The sequence below is a fragment of the Pelodiscus sinensis genome, chromosome 2 (assembly GCF_049634645.1).
Source record: "Pelodiscus sinensis isolate JC-2024 chromosome 2, ASM4963464v1, whole genome shotgun sequence".
In the NCBI taxonomy this organism is placed as follows: domain Eukaryota; kingdom Metazoa; phylum Chordata; order Testudines; family Trionychidae; genus Pelodiscus; species Pelodiscus sinensis.
The window spans coordinates 55,786,002-55,813,292 of NC_134712.1; the positions used below are offsets into that span (position 1 = coordinate 55,786,002).

Consider the following 27,291-nt stretch of genomic DNA (forward strand, 5'->3'; position numbering starts at 1 on the left):
ATGTCCTAATTAGATTTACTGCCATCTGACAACCAGCCAGCTGGATTGGATAGTGACCAGGCCTCTGGCTGTGCTACCCTGCTTTTCTGGGTGGAATGTATAAGGAGCCTTGCCAGCAGCAACAGGACTCTTCCCTGCTGCTTGTGCCTTAGGTGTAAAAGGATCCAGTTTTGTTTCCTACTTTTCCATGTATTGTGCTATCTTATACTTTTTTTGTAATTTTTTTAACTCCTGCTGGTTATGATGGGCATGCTGTGGGGAAAAAACTTTTATTTGTATCAGCATCAAGGACATGTGGGCTGTACAGACCATCTGTCTTTGTGGTTAGGAAGAAATTTGTCAAAATTTCCACCCTAACTCAGTTCTTCATATGTGTTTCCTAAGAATTGGCTTATTGCTAACATAGGGCCTCAGGAGATATTACATATTACTATACTCATGGAGCACCCTGGATATTCATTTTTTATGCACGGGTGATTCATTCTTTTCAATGTAGCATGGTTCAAAGGAGCATCTGTCTCTTTGGCATCACTTGATCCTGTGACCTTTTAAAACATATAGTCTGATGGGGCTTGAATCTACTTGTTTTTGCAGAGCAAGCTCATGCCACTATCAGTGAATGGGGTTTGTGCCTACTGAGGGACCAATGTGCCATAGGGTTGCCAACTGTGTAATCACACAAATGCAAGCACCTTTGCCTTGCCCCTTCTCTGAGGCACTACCCACTCCATCCCCATTCTCTCTATTGTTGCTCTTCCCACATTCCCTCACTTCCACTGGGCTGGGGCAATGGCTTGTGGTGTGGGAGGGGATGTGGGCACTAGGCTGGGGCCATAGGGTTTGGAGTGTGAGGAGTCTCTGGGGCTGTGCCTGGGATGTGGGAGGGGGTGAGGAGTGCAGGTCCAGGGAGGGAGTTTGGAATCAGGAGGGGGCTCAGGGGTGGGACACAAGGTTGGATTGTTGGAGGGGTGTTAGGTGCTTGCTCTGGCCAGGTGGCACTAAGCTTGGGCTACTCTCTGGTTTTGGCACAGTATTGCTAAGGCAGGCTTGCTCCTTAAAGAGGATGGCATGTTCCTACTACCCTAGGGGATGGGTGCTTCATTGGATTATTCCTATCTTCAGGCACTGCCTCTACAGGTCCCATTGGTTGCAGGGACATGCCAGCTGATTCCTGGAGTGCACAGAGGTAGGGCATGGAGGCAGCCTGTCGCCTTCTTACTGTGCTGCTGAATTTTTGGCAGCCTAAAATCTCCAGGTTTGGCATCAGTAGCCTTCAGAAGAGAGAGCCTAATTCTGGGAGACTCCGGGGTAAAACCAGGATGGCTGGCAATCTTAAATGCCAGATTCAAGTGAAAAAATTTACGTTGTGGCATGATATAGGTTAAGACAACTTCAAAATTCCTGCAGTGGTACAGGTTTCCTGTGCATTTGAATTTGGGTGAAATTAGTAAGAACTTCCTGGTTGGTTTGGCTTTTCATAAGGTCCGCATTCAGACACGTGTGTCTCATTATTTTCTGATTTGAAATCCATGGATAAGGATTTTTGAATGAGGAGAAAGAAGACACTAAAACTATTGACATGATTAACTATATTAAGACCTGTTACAGGACTAAAATGAAGGCTTCCAGAATGTAAACTTAAATATTGTATAATAAACAAACTATAAAATTGCTTAGAGTAGAGTGCCAAATGGCTTTTACTTGGCCTAGAAAGCTAATTAGTGGGAGGCTTTAGCTCTTAAAAAATTAATGTATACTCTTAAGACTTTTCAAGAGCTGAAAAAAAGTTGCATCAGTGATTAATATGAGCAAACAAAGTTATTCTGATTTTTGAGAGCTATCATGAACATAGTTCCAAGGTCACTAATTTGTATAAAATACTGTGGGCATATTTGAAAAATCTTTTAAAATAATTATTCATGTAAGTTTGATGGAGAGACACTAGAAAACCTCTAGGGATTTTGTACTGTACAGAAATTAAATGTATTTGTCACACACACAAATAAGGACATTAAAATTTGATTGAGACCTCAGTTTTAAAATCTGCTTTCTTGCACATATGTATTTTTGTTACTTTATAAAATAAGAAAAAAAGTTAACATGTGCGTGCAATTTATAATGTATGTCTGTATGTAAATCCTTCACTATTACTTTCTATTTATATAGTTCTACATTTAATTTGCTGTTAGCACAGGCTGTACTAAATGTACACGTCCCAGAAGGGTAGCTGTGTTAGTCTGCATCTGCAAAAATGAGAAGTCCTGTGGCACCTTAGGGTATGTCTAGACTACATGGCTCCGTCGATGGAGCCATGTAGATTTGTTTTTTTGGCAAAGGCAAATGAAGCCGCGATTTAAATGATCATTTAAATTTACATGGCTGCCGCACTGAGCCGACAAACAGCTGATCAGCTGTTTGTCTGCTCAGCACGCCAGTCTGGACGCTCCCCTGCCGACATCAAAGTCCTTTGTCGGCAGCCCCGGTAAACCTCATCTCACGAGGAATAACGGGGCTGCCGACAAAGGACTTTGATGTCGGCAGGGGAGCGTCCAGACTAGCGCGCTGAGCGGACAAACAGCTGATCAGCTGTTTGTCGGCTCTGCGCGGCAGCCATGTAAATTTAAATGAAGCCGCGATCATTTAAATCGCGGCTTCATTTGCCTTTGCCTACAACCCTAATCTACATGGCTCCATCGATGGAGCCATGTAGTCTAGACACAGCCTTAGAGACTAATAGATTTCTTGGGGCATAGGCTTTTGTGGGTAAAAACAACTTAATGAGATGCGTGGATTCATGAATCTGACAGGATATAGACACACGAAAGCTTATGCTCGAATAATTGTTTGTCTTTAAGGTGCCACAGGACTCTTTGTTGTTTCTGTAATAAATAAAATAATTGTATTTACCAAGCATGGAATCAATGAAGTGTAATGCAAGTTGATTTAACAAATAACTAGCATATCTAGATGGACTCGTCACATCTCTCTTTCAGGATAGGACTTAAGTACGTGTACATTCTATTGACTTTAATGGGCTTTATGCATGTACTTAAATGCTTTTCTGAGTAGAGACCCTAAGTTGTTATGGGACTCAGATTTTTGAGCTAGTGAGTTATGCTATTTTCACTTGTAATATTTTTTATCTTTGACTCAGTCATCATGATTTTAGCAAAGCGTGTGTGGGCATGGCATTTGATCTTTAAAAAGTGAAACTGTACAGTTATCAGATTGCAAACAGTAATTGAAAAGTATCCCAGCAGACCAGGGAGAGGAAGCAAAGCGGCGGAACACGCAGGCAGCGGGACAGCCCAGACGCGTCTGGGCTGCCCGCGTGTTCCGCCGCTTTGCTCTGCTTTGCTCCCCGTCCCCCTGGTCTGCAGACCAGGGGGACGGGGAGCAAAGCAGAGCAAAGCCGCGGAGCCCGAGGGCAGCAGGACAGCCACGGCGCGTCTGGGCTGTCCCGCTGCCCCCGTGCTCCGCGGCTTTGCTCCAGACGCCTGTGGTACAGCAGCTGGGGCGATGCCGGTTGGTCTTGTAGCGCCCAGAGTGGCGCTACTGGACCAACCCGGCAGCACCACAGCTGCTCTGCCCCAGGCGTCCTGATTCAGCCACTGCTGGTCAGCTTCAGCAGCGGCTGAATCAGGACGCCTGGGGCAGAGCAGCTTGGGTGCTGCTGGGTTGGACCAACCCAGCAGCACCCCAGCTGCTCTGCCCCAGGCATCCCCAAGTCAGCCGCTGCTGAAACTGACCAGTGGCTGACTACAGGAAGCCCCTGCCCCGGGCTTCCTGGAATCAGCCGCTGATCAGTTTCAGCAGCAGCTGACTTGGGGATGCCTGGGGTTCTTAAGTTGAATCTGTATGTAAGTCAGAACTGGCATCCAGATTCAGCCGCTGTTGAAACTGATCAGTTTCAGCAGCGGCTGAATCTGGACGCCAGTTCCGACTTACAGGCAGTCCCCGACTTACGCGGATCCGACTTATGTCGGATCCGCACTTACGAACGGAGCTTTCTCGCCCCGGAAGTCGGGGCGAGAAAGCCCCGTTCGTAAGCTGCTCCGGTGCCCCTGGTCTGTTGGAGACCGTCTCCAGCAGACTAGGGGCACCGGGCGGGTTCCCGCACTTCTGAGGCTTTGCCAGAGCAAAGCCTCAGAAGCGCGGGAACCGCAGCTGCTGCCCCTTGAGACCCGGTGCCTGTGGTCTGCTGGGGACGGTCCCCAGCAGACCACAGGCACCCGGACTGAAGCCGCAGCCGCGGGGGGGTCCCGCGCCTCTGAGGCTTTGCCAGAGCAAAGCCTCAGAGGCGCGGGGAACCGCCGCTGCTGCCGCTTCAGTCAAAGCGGCAGCAGCGGCGGTTCCCCGCGCCTCTGAGGCTTTGCTCTGGCAAAGCCTCAGAGGCGCGGGACCCCCCCCGCGGCTGCGGCTTCAGTCCGGGTGCCTGTGGTCTGCTGGGGACCGTCCCCAGCAGACCACAGGCACCCAGACTGGAGCGGCAGCAGCGGCGGTTCCCCGCGCCTCTGAGGCTTTGCTCTGGCAAAGCCTCAGAGGCGCGGGACCCCCCCGCGGCTGCGGCTTCAGTCCGGGTGCCTGTGGTCTGCTGGGGACCGTCCCCAGCAGACCACAGGCACCCAAACTGGAGCGGCAGCCGTGGCGGGGTCCCTCGCCTCTGAGGCTTTGCCAGAGCAAAGCCTCAGAGGCGCGGCACCCCGCTGCCGCTGCGGCTCTGCTCCCCGTGTCCCTGGTCTGCTGGGGGGGGGGCGCAGCTAGTGTGCTCCCCCCCCCCAGCAGACCAGGCTTTTGTTTTGGACTCTGGGGCAGAGCAGCTGGGGCGCTGCCGATTGGTCCTGCAGCGCCCGTGGGCACTACTGGACCAACCCGGCAGCACCCCAGCTGCTCTGCCCCAGGTCCTGATTCAGCCGCTGCTGGTCAGTTTCAGCAGCGGCTGAATCAGGACGTCTGGGGCAGAGCAGATGGGGTGCTGCTGGGTTGGTCCAGTAGCACCCCAGCTGCTCTGCCCCAGGCGTCCGCAAGTCAGCTTCTGCTGAAACTGACCAGCGCTGACTACAGGAAGCCCCAGGCAGAGTTGCTCTGCCCCGGGCTTCCTGGAATCAGCTGCTGATCAGTTTCAGCAGCAGCTGACTTGGGGACGCCTGGGGTTCTTAAGTTGATTCTGTATGTAAGTCAGAACTGGTGGTCAGTTTCAGCAGTGTCTGAATCTGGACGCCAGTTCCGACTTACATACAGATTCAACTTAAGAACAAACCTACAGTCCCTATCTTGTACGTAACCCGGGGACTGCCTGTACTGTCTCTTTGCAAAAAAAAAAAAAAAAAAAAAAAAAGAGAGAGAAAAGCACTGATTACACACAAACTATGTTAAAAGAATATTATATGGTTTGCAAAAATTAAATACTCAAAAATTAGGAAATGTCCAATCTACAGTAGCCTATGCAACCTTAATTCTCCACATTTGCGCATCTCCTGTGCATAGGGTTCTGTGAAAATAATGGTATGATATTATTTAGCTAAGTACTATGTATCATAATGCATATATGCACAAGGGAGTTGATTAATACTGTACAGTCAAGTGTATAACTGCCATATCCCAACTTTCAAGTGCTTGAATTTGCAACCTAATAATGCTGTTTTAGTATTTTGGAGTGTAGTTTCCTAGGCTTTTATTTAAATGAAAAATGATTTTTAAAAAACCTGATGTGCAACTGTAACAATTCCCCTCAGCCGCAATCATGAATCATCAGTGAGGTTTGAACCTTGAGCCTACAGCATTGCAGCACAAACTGCTGTCACGTGAGCAACAAGACTAACAACATTAGTTGGCAACAGGAGAGTGCAGATTTCCCAGGGGAGGGGTGGAATGAGTTGCAGTTCCAGTAGGTGATCAGCAAGCTAGCTTTGCCCAAGCTAGCTTTGCTCTTTCTTTACCAGTGTTTAGCGGGTGGAGGGGGATCTTCCTCTTCTATCGGCCCCAGATTGGGGGTTGGCTGCTGGAGTGGAGTCTGGGAGTGGTGGTGATTTTGGAAAGCCTTGCCTGTGTCTGTGTCTACCATCCTGCTCCATACATACCTCAGAGTCCTGAAAGTGGGGGGCAGAGAGAGGATCTGGGAGCTAGAGTCCTTCCTCTCCCTACCCCCCTACAACTCAGCTACTCCAGCAGTTTCCTGGTGTTCCAGTGGAGTTGTTTGTGGTGGTGCAAGCTTTGCCTCACAGTCGTGGTTTTTGTGTGTGCTGCCAGTGTTTTACTGAGGAACGCACGAGAGAGAAGGGAAATGGCAGTTTTTAACATTTTATATCTCAGCCAAAATCTGAATGGAATTTCATGGGACCACTTCAGTAGCCCATTGGTATTCCACACAGGGAATCCCCAAGGTCTGCTGCAAATAATGGAGGCATATGAGCTTCTCAAAGAGAAGGTTGCAAGATCCCTTTATAAGGGAAGGTGTTAGGCAGCCTAAAGACAAGGTTCTCTCTGTTTAACTGCTAATATGAAAAATCCCATTGAACTCAATAGGACTTTTTATTCTGTCATTTTTAGTGTAGCTGTTCAGGACACATGATATTCTTCCAGTTGTAGGAAGGCTACTGTGAACTGGTAACTTTTCATTTTATCCAGTATTTACATCTTAATGGCCTCATCCACATAGCGCCAACCTCAGCTCTGCCATCGGAACGGCACTGAAGTTATTGAGAAATGCACTCACTTAAGCCAAGGCTGGGAATTTTGGCCCAATGTATTCAGGGACTAGACTAGAGCTCAGGACAGGAGGCTAGGAGGATTGGGCAGGAGCTAACTGGGGTGGAGCTGCTGCACTGGCGGCACTTCCTGGGAGCCAGAGACTGCATTCTCCGGCTGGCATCTCCTCCTAGGGGACCAGTGTTGCACAGGTCGACCCCCACCTCCATCTTGTCCTGTGAAGGGAAGGCCAGGCTCTGTGGGCTGGCACTTGCCTCAGCCTGGGTTCCAGTGGCCAGTGCCCCCCCCCCCCAGCCTGCAGCTGACCCAGGAGGGGCGATGCTTAGCTCCCCTCCCACTCCCTGGCTGTACCTAGTCTGGAGGGGAAAGAGGCCCCAGGTGCTGGCCCTGGCCTACAGCTGCCCTTTCCCCTGGCTTCCAGCTTATCCAGGGCCAAACCATAGTTCCCAGCCCCAGCCTTCTTGTCTGGGTGGGGGTCAGACCTGGTTTCCAGCCTTTTTTTGGGTGGGGGTGGGCTGTATTTCCTGGAAGTTGGATTGGTTCTGGATGGTCTAAGGTGGGGGGGGGGGGGGGGGGGAAGCATCTGATCCTGTTTGTATCAGGCTGGGCGGGGAGCATTGTTACTGTTTGTGGGACAGGGATCACTTACTGGTATCTGGCTATGTGGAGCCCTCTCCCCAGCTGGCCACTCTTGTGGCTGCCCCCAGTAGTTACTTTGCAGTTTAGTGTTTCTCCTTTGTTACCCCTCCCTTTCCATATTCTGGAAAACATTCCCATTCCAGGCACTCCCATTTTTCTGACACCACTAAACTCTTTTCTTGCTTTAAGTTATGATAAGAGAAAGCTACATACCAAATTTGGTAGCCCTAGCTCTTACCACTTAAGAGGAGTTCTTGAACAAATGGAGTCAGACAGACAGCTGAATAGACTCTTTCAAATATAATATTCAGATAGATTCCCTCAATTCAGTAGTGTCCACATAATGCTCAATGGGGAGGATAAATTATTCCAGGCTGATTGGATCAGCTTAATCTGTCCTGGGAGCTATATCCAGAGTGTTGCAGCATTTCAGCCAGCCCAACTACCTTACTAGAGGTGAACTTTGCTTGGGAGGAGTGTGGAGGGGGAACTTTGCTCCATGATGCTGACTGTATCTGTGATCAGGGATTGGGCCAGGGTTTTTCCTGAATCCACCAATTTACAGCAAGAGTAATGGAGCTCCTCAACAGCTGTATTTTTTTAATTTAATTCTTGTTTTCTTTTTTGTGTATTTGTGCATGAGAGAGGAGAATACAAGCTTCTTTCACATTCAATGAAGTGCCCTTCATGCACATTTTCTGGCTTTGTGCTCTGGGAGTGCAGGAACAAGTGTACAGTAAAAATATTTTTCAGATGTTGGTTTAAGCACTATTACTAATTTAACAGATCTATCTTGAAATGACAAGGGGTTTTGCACATGAGAGGTATAACCAAAGAATCTGCATGGAGAGATCTGGCTCATATCTGCAGTATCTGTGGAAGATTGACTGTGGCCATGGGGAATGTAAGGAGCTGAAAGGCATAAGATTATTAAGAGTTCTAAAGAGACTAAGTATGGAAAAGAATTTTACTGCATTATTTCTTTCTTGAAAATCAAGAGTCATGCAGAGCACACAAGAAAAAAAGATAACCTAGAAAAGTCATAACTGTAACCCAAAAACATTGGTTGATATCTGAATAACAGCACAGTATTAGCAAAGTAATTTTCAAGTCTGTCTGATTAATAAAGAACCAGTACGAGTGCAGCATGGCAAGGAAAGCTTGCTCTTAGGATTCTGCAGCTAGGACAGTATTTATAAAACTGCATTATGTGATCTATAAACCAAAAGCAAGCAGAAGAAAGCAGAAAATTACAATAATCCGGCTAAGGAGAACAGGGTTCATTTTATCTTGAGTGGAGTTCAGGGCAAGTTTCATATATGAAAAGCTTTGTGGTCTTAATAGTTCTGCTGTCTCATTTGAAACTTATGGATAATAGCTTGGAAGCTGACTAACTTGCCATACCAGTCTTACAGTGTTTTTGTTTTGCTCAAAGTAGATGAAAGGTTAATTTAAGTATGGTTACAGTAGTACTGCATTCCTGATGATGTAGGTAGCTTAATGACAATCTTTGTGGTAGAAAAATCAGGAAATGTGGGTTTACTCTCTGGGATTTGTATGGCTGGTGCGTGAAAATGTTACATCCTGAACGACAAGATATTGTTGAACAGCTTGGTATGTAGCACTGCTGATTGTGTGTCTATGGTTTGAGTTTCAGCTCAATGTCCTTTTTTTTTTTTTTGGTTGAGGCAAGCATTTAATGTTTTCTGCATCTGAAAGTTTTTCTGTAGTAAGATTACTCCCCATTTCATTTAGGTTGTTTCATGACTCACTTGAAACAATTCTGATGGATTGCAAATTTATTCCAAATGTATTGAACAAACAGACTCTGAATGGTTAATAGGCTGAGATTTAACTGGAGTTAACTTGATTATACCGATGTAAACTGCTCTTGTGGTGTATAAATGTATATATCCGTTTGAAATTCTCAGTTTGTATAAAAAGAAATTATTCATAAATGTTAACATAATACATTAAGTTCTCTTTATGACAAATATTCTATGCCAAGCCTCAAAAATCACTTATTGTGGAAGCCAGAGGAAGCTATGAAACTTTCAAGCTTCATTTTTCTAAACTATTCAGTGAAGTATTGAGGTATTCAGTAGAATGGAATTGGCATTGGGAACTGGAGAAGGATTTATATATTTTGAGGCTTATTTAATTGAAATACTGAGCCCTTGTATTGATTATAAATTTAACTTTTATTACATTTAATTTTGTTCAGTGAAAGGAACAGTTAGCTACTAAGTTATGTAGGTGTCTCCTCTTTATCAAATTATTTAGTAAATCTTAAGTTCATGAAAGGTGCTTCATTGACAGCTCTGCAGGGCACTTGCTGGTGTCATTGGATTTTCAAATTTTACTCTTTTCCCCCTCCCCCCCCCCCACATTTTTTAAACTGGCCCTACCTTAAACCAATTTGTAGTCGCTCTGTACTGTTGTAGTGTAGTTAAATGCTGGGTATAAAACTGGCCAGTGCTCTGAGATCTTTGCAAATATTAAGCACAAGTAAAATGGAGTTGCAAGTTAAAATTAAGTTATTGTAACAGTTGAAATTTTTCTGCATTTCAAATCATGCTTGCTTACTTCTTCTGAAATGTAAAATATATTAACTTGTTGAGAAAAGTGTTTCACTGAATTTTCATTTGTAAAGCATTATAGATCAATCCCCTACCCACCTCCACAAAGGATCATTTAATATTCAGCTCTTATTGCTAGAGGGGAAATAAAGGTATTTAATAACATTAGTAGATCTGTTCGCTTGGTAGGAATGGTACCTTAATCCCCTCTTTCCAAAATCCACTTCTTTATGTATTTTGTGTTATAGAAGCTGATTTGTATTGGTATATGCTAAATTGTGTCCTGTGGTAAGAGGAGTCTATTTCGAAGTGTCAAAGATGCTAAGTAGTGTCTAAGGCGGGGTGGCCAACCTGTAGCTCCAGAGCCACATGCAGCTCTTCAGAAGTTAATATGCGGCTCCTTACATAGTTACCAAATCCAGGTTTGGAGCTACAGATGCCAACTTTCCACTGGGCCAGAGGGTGCTCACCGTTCGACCCCTAGCTCTGCCCTAGGCGCTCGCCCCCTCCACCCTGTCCCCCTAGGATCCTGCCACCAGGAGCAGCCTGAGGTGGGCTGTGGCAGCTGGCGCCCCACGTGGAACACGCAATCAGCGCCCCTGCCTGCATGGCCGTCAATGGAGTGATGTCATCATTGGGTGCCCCGCTGAAGGCGGCGCCCTAGGCGACAGCCGAATCGGCCTATAGTCACGGCCGTACCTGCCTGCCACTTCCTACCCTCTCCACTGATCCTGTCACACTCATGCTTCCCCCATTCAGTGTCTCCCACTGAGACAGAGCTGACCACAGTAGGCAGGAGGAAAAGGAGAAGGTAGCACTGACCAGGGGGGCTGCCAGTGGGTGGGATGTGCTGAGTGGTGATTGGCAGATGATCAGGGCTGGTGATATAGAACTGTTGCTCTTTGGCAATGTGCATTGGTAAATTCTGGCTCCTTCTCAGGTGTAGGTTGGCCACCTTGGTCTAAGGCTTCGAAGAGTACCTGAATATTCATACCATTTTGGTGTACCTGGGATTAATGGATCGCTTAGAGTGCCTTTGTTCTTGCCCTAGAAAATTCCCCTGCTTAGGTGAATAAACTGCTAATAAAGGAAGTCTTATATTTTTTGGTTTTCATGAAGGTTTATGTTCATGACATTACAGCAAGAGAAATTTTTCTAAGAGACTAGTCACAGCCCATTGTACTGTTTATCCTCTCTGTCCTTCCTGAAGATAAAGTGAATGACATGGAATGGAAACATTCTTTTGCAAAGCATTGATAACAGACCAGAGCCATTTTTGTTGTCTGCTTCTAGAATACATGACAAAAATTAGTTTGGTCTGAAGATTTACAGAGCACTATTGTGTGATTTGAGGAAGATGATTGTGTGGGGTTTTACTGTGATTAGTTTAACTAGCTCTGTGGATGGGGAAAAAATCAGAATAATTTCAGCTGTGATAATGAATGCCTCCGACATTTGGGTGTCATTGGTTTTGTGGGTTTTTTTATAGCTTTTCACCCTGGTGCCTTTTATCATTTTCATTTTTAGCAAAATTAAAAACTTAGTTATGATTTTTATGTATTACAAATATTGGGATCAGTACTTTGATGGGTTCTAACATTGTAGGGAAATGGGGATAAGGTGTATTTGGAGTCTACATACCAACGTGTGAGTACCTATATTGTAGAAGTGGCTCTGTTAGACCATGTCTTCACCAAGCAGAAGATTGACACTGCCGCGATCGATCTTCTGGAATTCGATTTAGTGAAGGAAGAATAAGGGAAGCCAACAGAGCTTTTGCTCCTGTTTAGCTTCTCGCTGTGGAGACTGCGTGGAAACTCGACTTAAAGTACGTCGACTCCAACTACATAATTAACGTAACTGTGTAATTAATGTGTATCGTAATTTGACCTTCCCCTTTTAGTGTAGACCTGGCCTCAGGCTTGGTACTCCTTATTACTCCTTAGTTCAGAACTCTGCTATTTTTAAATATGCTGAAATTTTTGCAGCTTGTGATGAGAGCAGGGCAGCCAGTCCCTGTTGAGACCACTCCTGGGGAGGTGATTTCCCTGCTGCAGTGAAGCCTCCTCCCTGGGAATGGAGCAGCGAGGAGCCAGCTGAGTGTAACCGACACTTTAACCTATAAGCATCAGCTTATCGGTTTAAAATAATTACTCAGTTGCATTCTAACATCCCTAAATCTAAGGCCTACATTTCTAACAGGATAGTTTTAGAAAGGCATCAAGGGTAAGGGTTTTGTGAGTTTTAGTGTCAGCAGGATTGAATAAATCCAGGAATATGATAACTTCAAACAAATCAACAGGATGCTGCTGACCAGCTCCAGAAAACTCCAGAGACTATACAAGTACATAGTGTAGAAAAGAATCTGGTAAGGTATTTTTCTACCTTCAAGTTTCTTGTAAAGATTTCAACCAGTTGCTTCTCCCAATGTGCTTTAATATAATCCATATGCTGTATAGCCAAACGACTCCCATTTTGGGGTATGGGTTCAATGACAAAAACACTAATAATGAGGTAACTGTTAACATTCAGTTCAGTTCACACCTTCTCCCTAGGCTTGGCTGTTCCTAGGTGATCTGTGATTCCATCTAGTTAGCTCACATCCTTGATCCTTTTACACCCACTATCCAGGTGGTGTAATGAACCAATGCTTTTGTTAGGGTTTGTCTTCAAAAAAAAAGTGGTTGAGTTTAGATGCTAGATAACCTACCTAATCCTGTATCTTTTTTTCTGGAGTGGATGCAGGGTAACATTTTTACCTTGATTTTTATCTGGTGGTGTTTAGGTTTGAACTCAATCAGCTAAATTGAATTGCAAGGTTTTTCTTTGCAGCCACACTATGAAAGAGGTCCAACTCTATGTTAGGCTTAGCGAGCACATGTTAATTAAGCCTGATGTAGGCTGAACCATTTTTCTTAAACACTTAAAACACTACAGTGGCTCAGATGCTATCTATGCTAATGGGAGAAAGTCTCCTGTCAGCATAGGTAATCCACTTCCCTGAGAGGCAGTAGTTAGGTCAATGGAAGAATTCTTCCGACAGTCTAGTGCTATCGGTATTGAGCCTTAGGTTGGTCTAACTGTGCCATTCAGTGATATAGATTTTTTTCACACCTCTGGTGGATGTAGTTACATTAACCTAATTTTCTAACGCAGATCAGGCCTTAATAAAGACAAACCTTTAGTTTGCAGAACCCGCTCAATGTTATTCCAACAGAATCAGCACCTATGAACATATTGGATGATTATGTTATGGTAAAAATTTGTAAACTAAATTTCCTTCGTGTTAGCCCTTGTCTAGTTCAGGATTTAAAGGTATGAAGTTGTATTGGATCAGGCTCGATACAGTTATCTAGTTGAGTAAAAGCAATTGTATTTTAGAGCATGCTCAGGTGACTAAGTTAAAGTTTTGGGATATATCTACATTAGAAATGCTCCTGTGCCTCTATAGCAGTCTTATAGATCCGTACTACAACAACACTTTTTTCTTTTGTTGCTCTTGTGACTCCACCTCTCAGATAACAGTCACTAGGTTTACAGAAGATTTCTTCCATCCAACTAGTGGTGTCTGCACAGGAGCCTAGGTTGGTTTAAATACATTGCACGGAGGGTAAATTTTTTCACAGCCCTGAGTGATGCAACTAAGCTCACATAACTGCAGAGTAGCACAGCCCTTGGAGTCAGCCTGGACTTTACTGTGACAAGTTTAGCATTGTTCTAAAGTAGGGCATTCTCAAACTTTTCCTTACTAAGGACCAATGTTCCCTCTTAATCTTTCCCATCCATGTGGGGAATAAATGTTATGTGCACGGAGACAAGTGCGAATGTGCACCACCAAACCTAGCTGTGGGAACTCGCCTAAGCAGTTCTGCGGCATTGGAATCTGTCCTAAGCAGCTACACAGTTGCACAGCTTACAGGGAATACTGCTGATTTTTGCAATTATGGTGGCATTTAATAGGTAGGTTTCTCTTTAAGCAGTCTCTGTCAGACTAAGATGGTCTTGGAAGTAAGTCTACAATTTGTTCTTGTGTGTGTACATTTTTTTTTTACTTGAAATTTTTAGATATATCAAACGTACTTTTCACAGAGTCAACATGGAAGACCAAAGGTAAGTTTGAAACTGCCTGGAGTTAAAATATCTAGCAGATATTTTGGCAGGGTTGCTGCAGTTTGTTCCTGATGTCAATTTAGACTCATTTTGAAATCAAAAGCATTTTACAGGACAATTCAACATTTTTTTCATTGCTATAGTGCTGTGTGAGACTGTTTTCTGATGCTATCGTATTCTAAACATTGCCTGTTCATCTGAAGCACATAGTTTAGCACTGTTGCATTTCACACTGACACAGGATGCTTTCAGTTAATATTGTTAAATATTTTGATAGATTTTTTTTTAATCTCTTCTTTTTGATAGTATCTTAGGAACTTCAAAATAAAATACCATTTGCTGATGATTTTGTCCTTTTTCTAGTATGCAAACTCTGGGTTTTTTTTCCTCTTGTGTACTTAATGAATGAAAAACTGCTATAGTTCCTTGTTTACATTCCTGCATTCTAATGTTATTGGCACTATACACATTGTCCTATAAATATTGTATATTAATGGCTTGATGCAATCCAGAGCTTTGGAAGGCACATAACTGGTGGGACAGCACTAATTAGTGTTATTGGTGAATTATTGTTTTATACATTTCTTAATAAAAAGATAAAATTTGAAAAAAAATGAAAGAAATGTTGTGCTCCAGAGATGCCCCTAACCGAACTGGTTACATTGAAAGGGAACTGTTGGCCTCTGTACATCACAAGTAGCCAAGGTGCATATTAACTGGGGTGAGACAAATGCTCTCTTGGCAGTGGAACTTCTTGGCTACTGCTCCATATCCACTATTTCAGGTAACAGTACCTTGCACTACAATTGTTCATTCTCTGTGTGGTGTAGAATGGATGCTGAATTTACAAATTCCCTGTCATCAGCTGTGATACTGCTGAGCAACTTCCTGTGGAGTTGGGCAAAGTACCTCTTGCATTGCCCCTTGGGGCACTGAATGTCTCTATTGCAGCCAGAGGTTAAAAGCCACAAATGATCCCTCAGTCAGAAAAGAGTAGTAAATGCATTCACGGTCTTGAACAGGTGCAGAATTTCCAAATGCCTGATAATCTGAGGGACTGTTCTAATTTGCAGATCAATGTCCTTTGTCCAAAACTGATATCTGGAGACCAGAATGCCTTGTTTGTTAACTCTGTGCATCTCCTCTTAAAATGGTAACCACATAGATGGATTATATAATATCTGTGCACACAATTAAAATACACTTTATAGAACATCCACAGCACGGTCATCTTGGTTGGGTTATCCCCTGTGCCACCATCTGTGCAAATGAGAAGCATGTGTGTAAGCTTGCTTTGCAGCAGGATATTAAAGTGGTCCCCATTTCTGCCCCTCTCTTCTCTTCATTGGCAGGAGTGTGAGTGCATGTGTGTTTATGGGAGGGTGCTTCAGCCTATCCCGATCCCACATATTCCCCTTCTCTTTCCAGTATAATGGAGATGGGGCGGTAGTGTGTGCTTTCCTCAGCACACAATCTCAGCTGATTGGATATGTTTCTAGGCTACTGCCTAGAACTAAGCCCAGGATTTTCAAGAGTACTGACTTCTTGGCAAATGCTTGTGGTGGACTCAGTGGGCCACAGCCTCCAAAATGCAAACCCCTGGTCTAGGGTACTAAAATATTGCAAATAAAATTATAAACACTCCTTAGGCCTCATCTGTGACAGAAGAGTGGACAAATTAACTAAGTGTAAATACCTAATATAGATATACCTAAACTGGTTTCATCTTTGTATATGTTAATTTAGTTAAAGTTGTTGATTGATCTACAATACTTGAGAAAGCAATGCTAGTTAGAGATTTTTATCTCAAGTTCTTTTTGATTCTTGGTCTTAGAGATCACTTCTGAATTAATGGCAACAGAGAAGAAAGCTAAAGTGTAGCTTAATGGGGAAGAGCAGTATTTAGAAATTCTGTATCTTTTGAGAAGCTTTGCATATGCAGCCGAAATTGGAAACAGACAGAGGGCACATGAAATGTATTGGGTTCAACAAGGATGAAGTCTTTTTTCTAAACTTCCTTTAAAATGGCAGAGCATATTCTTTCATAAAGTGCTAACTGTGTGTAGTAGTGAGTGTAGAATGCCGTTTGCTAGTGCCGGGCTGCCCACAGATCCAATATTACAGGGGTCCTGCTGTCACTAATAAATTACTCCCTAATGCCACACTAAAGGACTGTGGTGTTGGTTTTGGTTTTGTGCTGTAGGGCCCATCTTGACTTTTTTGTGTGGTGGGTTTTTTTTTTTTTTTTTTTAATCCATGACTCTGTCTCTCTTTTCTAAAGTACAAGGATCCTTTTTACTTTTCATACCAGTGAGCAAAATCCCTAGGAAAAGGAGAGTATTTTTGCTCATGAAGAATCTGAGAACTACTAATATACTCATTTTAGAAGAAGAAATTGAATTCTGACTGTTGTAGTACATGCATAAGCTTCCTCTTCATCATCTCGTGGAGCATTATTCAGAAAGTTCAGGGTCCAGCCAAAATCACATTATTAAGAGCAGATTTTGTGATCTGGCGATTGTCCACAACCCATAATAATGATGCGTGTCGTCTTCTAAAAAAGGCAGATTGGAAACTTTGGCATCTGAAATCCAGTATCCCCCCCCAGTATGATTAGCATCTGGTTCTTCTCAGCAGAGTTGAATGAATTTATTTTTAGTTCGCTGACACCTTCTGATGTGGCTCTTTTTTATTAAGGTTGCCTGTGAATCTCTTCAAGGCATTTGTATTCAAACTCATGCACATAATCCATTCATGAATAAGTTAGCAATAAATATGATTGCAAACAACCATTACTGGAGTTGTCTTTTAAATATAATTCTATATCTATTTAATTTTAACTGAAATTAAATAGATATAGAATTATACAAATAGTGTATGTACAAACATACAATAAGAAAGAATCTTTGCCCCAAGGAAAAAATACAAAGGAAACCTTAAATCTGGCCTTTCCTAATTTCTGAGTGGCTGATTTTGCAACTTTATTAATGTTCTGTTAACATAATTTTTGTGTGTAATATGCAAGGTGAAGAATGGGGTGGCAGCTAATATTTAGTGATTAATGTGATCATAACTAATGTTGCATTGGATCTGAATTTTTTGTGTGCTTTGGTTATTTTAAATCCCTTCTTTTTTCAGTGGTTGTGGTAGTGAACAGTTCTAGATCCAAGCTTGCTGATGGAGTGGGGAGTGGTCATGGATGAGCTCCATATTATCCCTTCCCCACTCCAAATGTTTTTCTGAAACTGTTCTGACAGCTAGTCTCTGGCAGTGTCCTCTTTTTGGGATCTTGAAATATGGAAACTCTAGGTTTAACTCTTTAGGAACATGTAATACTGAAAGTCCCCCGCCCTCCATGTACAAAAAAATGTGCATGGGATTCTAAAACATCATTGCTCTTTACTTAGCAAAGAAATACACAGTCTGTACAAATAATAAACACACACAGATCTCTCAGCTACTTTGGATCTCTCACCTCTCTGGAAAATTCTTTGGCCGTGAGCACAGACATCTGGGATGTCTAAGACCCTTCTCTGGCCAACTCATGGTTTCTCTTCAGAATCCTGGAATCTTTTCTAGGACTGCTAGCATTATCTGCCCTAGGCTAGTCCCGGAGTTAAATTTGCTCTCCTTTTATGAAAACATGTCCATATCATCCTCTCTCTTGACCCAAAGCTTCCTATGTCTTGTTGTGAGAGTCCCTCTCCCACAACCTGCTTTCTTTGTTCTGCTGTTTGTGATTTTTCTACTTTACCAGCCCCTACAAAAATAACTTGGTAGAAATGGTTTCCCATTCAGGCAACCTTCTTAGCATATCTATTGTTTGCTTGGAGTAGTTAATAACCTCCATTTTACCTGGTTTTGCTGTAGCCTGTCAGCAATTGGTGGATTGCACATCCATACAGAAGCATTCCACGACACAGAAGTTTTATAATAACAAGCTTCATAATATTAACCAGAATTCAGAGCTTGTGCATAGACAGACTGCCCAAATAATCACAGAGTTACTCACTCTTATTACCTTTGCTAAATTCATTATTAATTGCAGCTACATGCTAATACTGGATAAACAAACAAGTCAGAAAACAAAGTAATACATAGTTTAGGCTCAAAATTTACCTTGTATTAATGTTGCTGATATGGAAAATTGTTCTCTGGATCTGGATAATCTAATTCAATTTTGTCTGTGTGTGTATGTGTGTACACACACGCACACACAAAATGTAATATCTTGCATCAGTTTTGAAGAATTCTACAGAGATTCTGTATACTTAAAATGGGAAATACCATAGTAATGTGTCTCAAATTCTAAAAGACTTTTTAAGCATGATCACTTTATACATGAAATAGAATAAATATAAATGATAATGTGATATGGTGTATATAAAGCTTCTATTATCCTGAGCTGGAAAGAGCCATATTACTCATGCATGGTGAAAGCCACAAGTGAATTATAAGGTCATCGTAAATTAATGCTAATACGATCTATTCTGTATATGCCTTGTCTGTAAGAGAAGAAAACCAACTATTTGATAAATATTTTAAAATGTCTTAGGACTGTTTTTTACTATGCCTCTGCCTATAAAGCCAGGCTCTCTAGTATCAGGAGTGTTGCTGTTTAAACCATTATTTTTATTTAATTAAACCTGTAAAGTTACCTAGTATAACTCTCCTATTCGTGTCATGACTTTAAATCCAATTTCTCAGGACTTTCCAGAGCTAGAAGAAATACAGATGTATCATTTTCAAATAAGTTACCATATTGGGTGTGAGTTATTAGATAGTTTAACCTATCCATAGTCCAGAAGAAGATACAGGCAGTCCCCGACTTACGCGGATCCGACTTATGTCGGATCCGCACTTACGAACGGGGCTTTCTCGCCCCGGAGCTCACAGGCAGCGGTCAGCCACCTCGAGCTCCGTGGCGAGAAAAGCTGCTCCCGGTGCCCCTGGTCTGCTGGGGAACGTCTCCAGCAGACATGGGGCATTGGGAGCAAACCCGCAGCAGCGGCGGGTTCCCGCGCTTCTGAGGCTTTGCTAGAGCAAAGCCTCAGAAGCGGGGGACCCCGCCGTTGCTGCGGGTTTGCTCGTGGTGTCCCTGGTCTGCTGGAGATGGTCCCCAGCAGACCAGGGGCACCGCAAGCAAACCTGCAGCCGCGGCGGGTTCGCTCGTGGTGTCCCTGGTCTGCTGGAGACGGGGGGACCCCGCCGCGGCTGCGGGTTTGCTCCCGGTGCCCCTGGTCTGCTGGGGACCGTCTCCAGCAAACCAGGGGCACCGGGAGCAAAGCGGTCCGGTACCAGAGCAAAGCCTCAGAGGCGAGGCACACCGCCGCTGCCGCTTTGCTCCCTGTGTCCCTGGTCTGCTGGGGAGGGGGGGGGGGCGCAGCTAGTGTGCCCCCCCCAGCAGACCAGGCTTTTGTTGTGGACCCTGGGGCAGAGCAGCTGGGGTGCTGCCGGTTGGTCCCGCAGCGCCGGTCTGGGCACTACTGGACCAACCCGGCAGCACCCCAACTGCTCTGCCCCAGGCGTCCTGATTCAGCTGCTGCTGGTCAGTTTCAGCAGCGGCTGAATCAGGACTCCTGGGGCAGAGCAGCTGGGGTGCTGCTGGGTTGGTCCAGTAGCGCCGAGGAGCGGTGCTACTGGAGCAACCCAGCAGCACCCCAGATGCTCTGCCCCAGACGTCCCCAAGTCCGCCGTTGCTGAAACTGACCAGCGCTGACTACAGGAAGCCCGAGGCACAGTTGTTCTGCTCCGGGCTTCCTGGAATCAGCTGCTGATCAGTTTCAGCAGCAGCTGACTTGGGGTTCTTAAGTTGAATCTGTATGTAAGTCAGAACTGGCGGTCAGTTTCAGCAGCGGCTGAATCTGGACGCTAGTTCCAACTTACATACAGATTCAACTTAAGAACAAACCTACAGTCCCTGTCTTGTACGTAACCCGGGGACTGCCTGTACTGCCTATCCGGAGCCCCCAGAAGATGTAGTTTTGGAATGACATTCTGTACTTGTGAGGAAAAAAGAAATATTTTTGTGGTGTGTTTATGTACACACTTCTTAAGAATGATGGTTAGAAGCTGCTCAGATGTTGCAGTAGTAGAGTTAACTGAGGGAAAACTGATAAGTGGGACCTACCAAATTCATGGTCCACTGAGCTGTAGCTGGTGGTCAGGAGTCCAGCTCTGGAAGAGAACCACTGTCATCAGCAGTGCAGAAGTAAGGATGGCATGGTATGGTTTTGCCACCGTTACTTCTGCGCTTCACACTTTGATCATCCATATTTGAAGGTCGCAGTACAAGAGTAAGGGTGACCTGGCATACTATTGCCACACTTTCATTTGTGCTGCTACTGGTAGTATGCTGCCTTCAGAGCTGGGTGCCTGGGCAAATAGTCACCACTCTCTGGCCACCCAGCTCTGAAGGCAGTGCAGAGGTAAGGGTGGCAATACTGTAACTCCCCCATCTGCTTTTCCAGTCAGGACCTCCAGAAACACTGGTCTTCCTCTTGAAATCTGCATAGTGTAGAGTAAAACAATGCAAAAGATGACATTTCACAGGGAGGAGTCCAAATTTCACAGGGGGACCAGATTTCATGGTTTGTGATGCATTTTGTATAGCCATGAATTTGGTAGGGTCCCAGTAATAAGTAAAGTATATAAATGCAATTTATTGAAATTATCATTAACATTACATACAGCGATGCTATAATAGTACATACAATAACAGTATTTAAATTCTGTCATTCCATTGTCTATCACCTATATTTTTTTAAATAACCACAATTTTTGTTTGACAAATATAATCATTTTGTCAGAATATCAGTCAGTTGGTAAATTAACAAGCACTATTTCTAGAGTTGTGCAAATTTCAGCAGATATGGTTGTCTGTAGCCAAATATAAATCATGCAGGCAAAGGAAAACTATGGATTGTGTTTCAGTTGATGTACGTAGCCCTGCCCTTTTCCCTTCCACTTCATGCGAAAATATGCTTTCTAGATAAACAAGGATTTATGACATATTTCCAGGAATTACATTTTGTAACTTTATGAAGTGCTATAAAATATAAATAGAAGTATATTAAAAGATACTGCTCAAATCTAGTTGTCTATAGCCATATAAATAAATTATATAAATGCCCTTCAGTATATTAATGCTAATATCGTATGCCAAAAGTGCATCTATAAGCATTAGATATTTGCTCTCTTCCTTCATCTTTGTTTCCTTATGATACTGTCATCATATCTTATCTTAACAACTATTAAATATCTAAAGATGATTTATATAGAACTGGAATTCTTTGTTTCTATCTTTTAGAGTAGAAACACAGAAAACACTGAGCAGTGTTTTGTTGGCATTAAATTTACTTTACTTAGATGAGAAAATACCATCTAGAAAGCATGGCCTCAAATCTCCAATCCCTACTTGTTGATCTTGCTGCTAATTGCACTGTGTACAGCAACATGCTTTTGTTTGTGAATTCATTACTATTCTCCTTGCTCTTTGATCTTTTCTCATTTAGATCAGATTGGTGTGGGCACTTATTTGCATAAGGAGTCAAAACAAAGCAGCTACTCTATGAAGTAATGTTTTTCTTTCAGTTTGTAAGGGAACCTTTTAAATGATCAGATTTAGAAACCCTACATCAGTGTTTCTCAACCAGCGGTATGAGTACCCTTATGGGTACTCGAGAGAAGTCTGGGAGGGTACGTCAACACAACTGAAATTTGGAGAACTGAATTTTTGTTTTATGTTTTACAGTGCTTTATTATTTTTGTACTTTTTACACCCAAAAAATTCATTGCCCGCCCAGCTACGATTAAGTTGTTGAAACAAGTGTATTGCAATGGTAGAAAAAAAATGGTGTCTTAAAACTGTAGGTACTGGGCGTACCTACAATTTTTTAAAGGGGTCCTTTATAAAAAAAAAAAAGTTAAGAAACACTGCCCTAGATTGCTGCATCACAGAATATGCCCCTTTTGATCCAAGACCAGTGCTGCAAACTTTAAAAATAAAATAACATGAGGGTCAACAAGTATCAGAGGGGTAGCCGAGTTAGTCTGAAACTGGAGAAACTTAAAAAACAATGAATAGTTTAACAGCACCCTGAAAACTAACAAAACATGTAGATAGTATCATAAGCTTTTGGGTGAACAAGTATTAGTTTAAATATGTTGAGGTTGCTCATATTTTTCTTTTCCTATGCCAAGAAAGCTCACAGGGTCAGTTGTTTAAACATTACCCTCCTACAAGAACTATTACAGTCTTGTATGGTGTCACCAAAAAAAATCCCATACACGCAAGTTCTGCCTAATGAGGTAAAATGGAAAGAATCAGCCCCCTCTTCGAATCCCCGCCCACACTCATATCACTTAGAAATCCAGTGCTTTTGGATGAGATAACTCTGACTCCTCATGGCTGCCTAGTTTTCTTGTGGTGTTATAACAACAAACAGCTGATTTGCCTAATTCATTTGATGGTCTCTATTTAATATTTGAACTTTTGAACATGAATAAGTCTGTTCACTCATTTTTATTCTTTGCCTGGGAAACTGGTCTGCAAAAGCTGCCTCTTTTTTCCCTCAGGCTTTGGGTAGTTCAGGGAGAAGAGAGGAACCCCCTGACGCTACAGCACCGTTCCTCAGCAAGATCCTAGTTAATGAATATGGTTGATATTTGTGCCATTCAGGACATTTTATTTTGTGCATCCCTATTTCCTTAATCATGATGTTGATGTTGCTGTTCTACTTTAGGGTAGAGGCGTTTAATAAAATGGTTACTGTGTGCTGTAGGGAGTGGGTTGAGTGAAAGCTATTATACAGAATCCTGTTGGACAACATTCACTGTGCTTGGGTAGGATTCATTCTTTTTTTAGTTACTGCCATAGTCTTGTATTTGCATACAGATTTCCTTTGTTTTTTCCATGAACTATCTCTGACTAATCCTTTGGCCTGCATTTCATTACAAATGTGACTGCAGAATGACGGTCTTGGTGGCAGATAAAAGAGAACTTTTTTCTTTTTTTCTTCACATGTACAAAAAATGTTAGGATCATAATTTTTGCTTGATAATGGAGACTGTCTCATTTAGGGTAGCCATATGCTAGGAGTACAATTCATTGGCATTCTTATGAATTCATGTCAACATGGTATAACTGTTCTCACTCCCACTTATCCTCTCACTCCTCTCCTCCCCCCACATTACTCTCTTCCTATTTTTAGAGGCTACACAAAGCTGTTTTGCTTCAAACTAGAGTCACAGATTAGAAGAGTTTTAACATTCTACAGCAGTTTTCTAAAGAGTAGCAGATAAGCCAGCTATGTACATTCTCATCCTAAAATGGAGGTAAATAGCTTCTAATTTGTATTCAGTGGCTTTTTAAAACTCTAGCTAGTTACCTTGCAAATACCAACAAATCATTATCTAAATTTCAACTCTGGCAAAACTATTTGAGAGGATTACAGTTTCCCTTCCCCCTATACAAAAGTTGGCCTCATGTGATGTTTCCTCTGTTCTTGTACAAATAAAACTGGATCAGAGAGTCTCTGTGTTCTGTGATTTATGGTGTACTTAGTATTAAGGAGGATTATTTATGTGGTGGTGGTAAAAATCACACCTACACTCAGGAGCCAAACAGAATCTTATAGATTTTATTAACTCTTCTTTAAAATTTATTTTAGGCTTAACTGTTGAAAATAGTGGAGGGAGGTGGTCATTGTTTTGATTTTTACATTAATGTAAAATATATGTGTGAAAGCAGACACGTTCATATTTTCATTCTATGCAAATGATGGTAAACATTTAGCAGCAATTGTTTGATTTTTTTATAGTAAAATCACTAGTTATAGTCCTTAATGCAGGAATTGCTTGTGATTTAGTTTTCAAACTATCTAGTTTTACATATTTATAGAAAAACCTCCCATTATATTGTTCGTCGTTAATTATAGTATGAGCTCTTAACCAGAGCATGCTGTCACTTTCTATAATTTAAAGAAAGGAAAGATAGTTTTCTCCCATGAGTTATATAGTTTTTAAAGCTTGTTTTTGGATTTTAAACTTGTAATATACTGAATGAAAGTAACCCTAGACATGCGAGATGGGAGAGATTTGTTGGGTCATATGGTCCATCATGCTGCCACACCATGTTATGTTTTTGTACAATATATTTGTTCCCATGGCTTTGCTCGGGGAATTTTTAAAAATTAAACAGAACATCAGGGTATTCTACGTGATGTGTATAAAAGAGTCAGCCTTACAGTGTTCTCTGTTTCTTCCTACTCTTCTTCTAAATCTGGAACTGTGACACTGCTTAGATCTTTAACCTGGTATGGATTCCAGGGAAGATAGTCTTTAAAAGACACAATGTAATGTAGTGACTTATAAGAAAAATGGGACAGTTCAAGAAAAGTCATTGTAAATAGCGTCTTTACCATGAATGCAGGAAACAAAAAACTAAGGGTATGATATCTGAATTTCCTTATGAATATAAGTAAAAACATTTTGTCTGAATTCATTTTAATGATGAGAAGAATTTGTTAGTTTAAGAAATAATATGTATGTTTCATCCCTATGAATTTTAAATCTTAAATAAATAAATAATGAATGTGAAAAATAGTAAATTTTTGTTATAGAAAAGTACAAATGACTAGAATGTCGTCTTAGCTATATTTTTTCTATGATTTCCTGGAAAGATCAAAGTTTTTAATATTTTTCCAATATATTATCTATTCAATTGAAATAAAATGAGTGAATTTGTTAGATCAGGAGAGAAGTTTTTTGAGGGGGCAGAGTATAAAAATTTTTAATATTTTATTTTTAAAAGTGGCATTTTGACTTTGTGCACCTACTGAGTTAATATGTTTTGGAATATTAGCAGAGTACTAGATAATACATTTTGTTGATATTATTTAAACTATAAAATGAATATCGGATCATTCTAGAGAGTGATCTTGGCCATTTTCATAATCTTTTGTGAAATTTGAATCTAATTAAGCCATATTATGATCTTGTAAGTTGACCCCCTCCTCTCTCATAACTGACAGAGTTTTGACCACCATTAGGACAATGCGTCTTACTTAGTTAACGAACTTCATATAGCATACTGAGTCTCACCAACAGCATAACCAGCCAAACAGCTCAGATTGCTTCCCTTCCTTCCTCAGATCTGCCTTCCTATAAAAGGATTTTTTCCCCCCCAAGTCCCTCCATACCTCTGAACAGCTGTCTTCCCATGGAGTACTCCACCCTATCCCTTCCCTTGACACTGCTGCACACTCCAGATCATGAATGGGATTGTGAAACTTGTCCTTCATAGAAATTATTGCTATGCACCATGTGACTGCCAGCAGTCAGTTTGATTAAAATGTATATCCATTCTCCATTTTGCTGATACATCATGTGTACTTGATCTTAGTTTTGCATCTTCATGTTAATAACCTGAACAAATATCAGTAGGGTTTCTAATGTGACTTGGCAGAGTCCCAGGAGGTTTTTTGTGTGCACTGAATGATCAGTTCAGTTTGTAACTCTTTTAGAAGATTACCATTGCAGTAACACTGTTTGGAAGACACCACAGGTTTATCTTTTGTTACTTTGATACTGGTAACAGGTTGTAAAGAATTGCAGCATGATCTATCTACACAAGGATGAATAGATTTGGTTTTTTTACAAAGCAGGTTTGATACCCAGCCAGTTTTGGTCTCTGTAGACCTCATAAGTGAAAGAGATTTTTCCGTTGCCTGTCACAGGAAACAAAAACGCAGCTTACTGAATTGGCTTTTCCCTGCCAATTTAGAATTTTTTTGTAATTTTTCTCACCCTGTAAAATGAAAGCAGTACTAATTAGTGGAACACATAAAGACAATTTCATGTGTTCTTTTGTTATTCTTTCATATTATTTGAAACCTTGAAAACATCTGCATTTCTCTTTTTTGAGTACGATGGTGATGAGAACTTTAGAAAACTGGACCGTGATTTAGCATTCAGGTATTATGTTACATTACTAAGTGCCTCTCAAAATTTAGTCATATTGATTGAAAGCTCTTTTAGACCTTTCCTTTTGTTCATGTTATTATTTTGGACAAACGCATTGTCCCCCTCTCCCCTCCATTTAAAGTAAACATGTAGGTTGAGCTTCCAAGGGTTATGCAGAACTGGATGACATTTGTGTGTCTCTAATGCCGAACATGAAAAGGGACACAAAGCCTTGAAGAGGACTCAAAGAAGATGTTTTGGGCTCTTGCAGAAGTGGGGGCTTCGGCCACTCAAACGGCACTCCAGGTGACCTCTGATGTGGTGGACACAGCAGCTTGTTTTATGGCTTCGGCCCTTTCCTGCGTAGGGCATCTTGGCTGCTTCTCTCCAGCCTCTCTCTCCTCAGGCACAACAATTCCTACAGGATCTCCCCTTCTTTGGGGCTTTCCTGTTTGCAGAGCAGATGAACACTAAGCTGCATGGTTTAAAGGAATCCCGCACCACTCTCCGCGTGCTTGGGCTGCACGTCCTAGGGCCTGTGTAAAAGAAATTTAAGTCCCAAACTCCACCTGTTCAGGCTTCCCAATCCCAGCAGGACAAATATAAGCGGTTCTGGAAGATACAGTTTAAGCTTCACTATTCTGCCCAACCCAGCTCCTCCTGTCCCCAGGGCCTCCAAGTGCCCCTTTCTCAGAGTACAATCAAACACAATGTATCTCTCAGATAGCCGGTTCCTTTCTCTGGATTCTTCTCCCACGTCTGCACAAAGGATGTTAAGGATTAGTTGACTATCCTATAAGCAAATGCTCAGATAGAGGTAGCAAAGGGGAGGCAAAGAGAGGGTACTTCAAAGTGGCAATGTTGCATGGAGCCCATATCTGAAATACGGAAGTGCCTATCTACTAGTCGAGTAGTCAATGGAAATTCCATTGACTACTCGACTAGTAAATTATTCGTTAGTTAACATCCTTAGTTTGCACCCTTTCCGCAGCATTGTGCTCTGTAACTATGGACGGCTGGGTCTTCAGCATTGTATGATAGGTTTATATTCTCCAGCTCTTCTCCACTCCCCACAGACCCCTCCCCATCCCTCTTCAGGGACCCTTCTCACAAGACACTCCTTCTGGAGCAACCCTTGTACTTTCTCCAGATTGGGCCACGGAGGAACTTCTGCATTGTTATTGGAACCAAGGGTTTTATTCCCATTATCAGGGGCGGATATAGGGCAGGGTGAACGGGGCGGCCGCCCCGGGCCCCGCGCTTCAGAAAGCCCCGCGCATGCGCCGTGGCA

The 27,291-nt window shown here is 42.5% G+C and overlaps 1 protein-coding gene across 15 annotated transcripts in view; it reads left to right on the forward strand.

The window, feature by feature from the left end:
• The window catches only part of NCOA2 (nuclear receptor coactivator 2), a 271,603-nt gene that overhangs the window by 58,554 nt on the left and 185,758 nt on the right, over positions 1-27,291 (forward strand). Inside the window, exon 1 of one of the 15 annotated variants that reach the window (XM_006131502.4) lies at positions 7,307-8,961. The exons of the other annotated variants lie outside the window; for them this stretch is intronic. The gene's annotated coding sequence lies outside the window, so the exon portion shown is untranslated. Of the gene's footprint in view, positions 1-7,306; positions 8,962-27,291 lie in introns of those variants that run through there. 15 annotated transcript variants of the gene reach the window in all.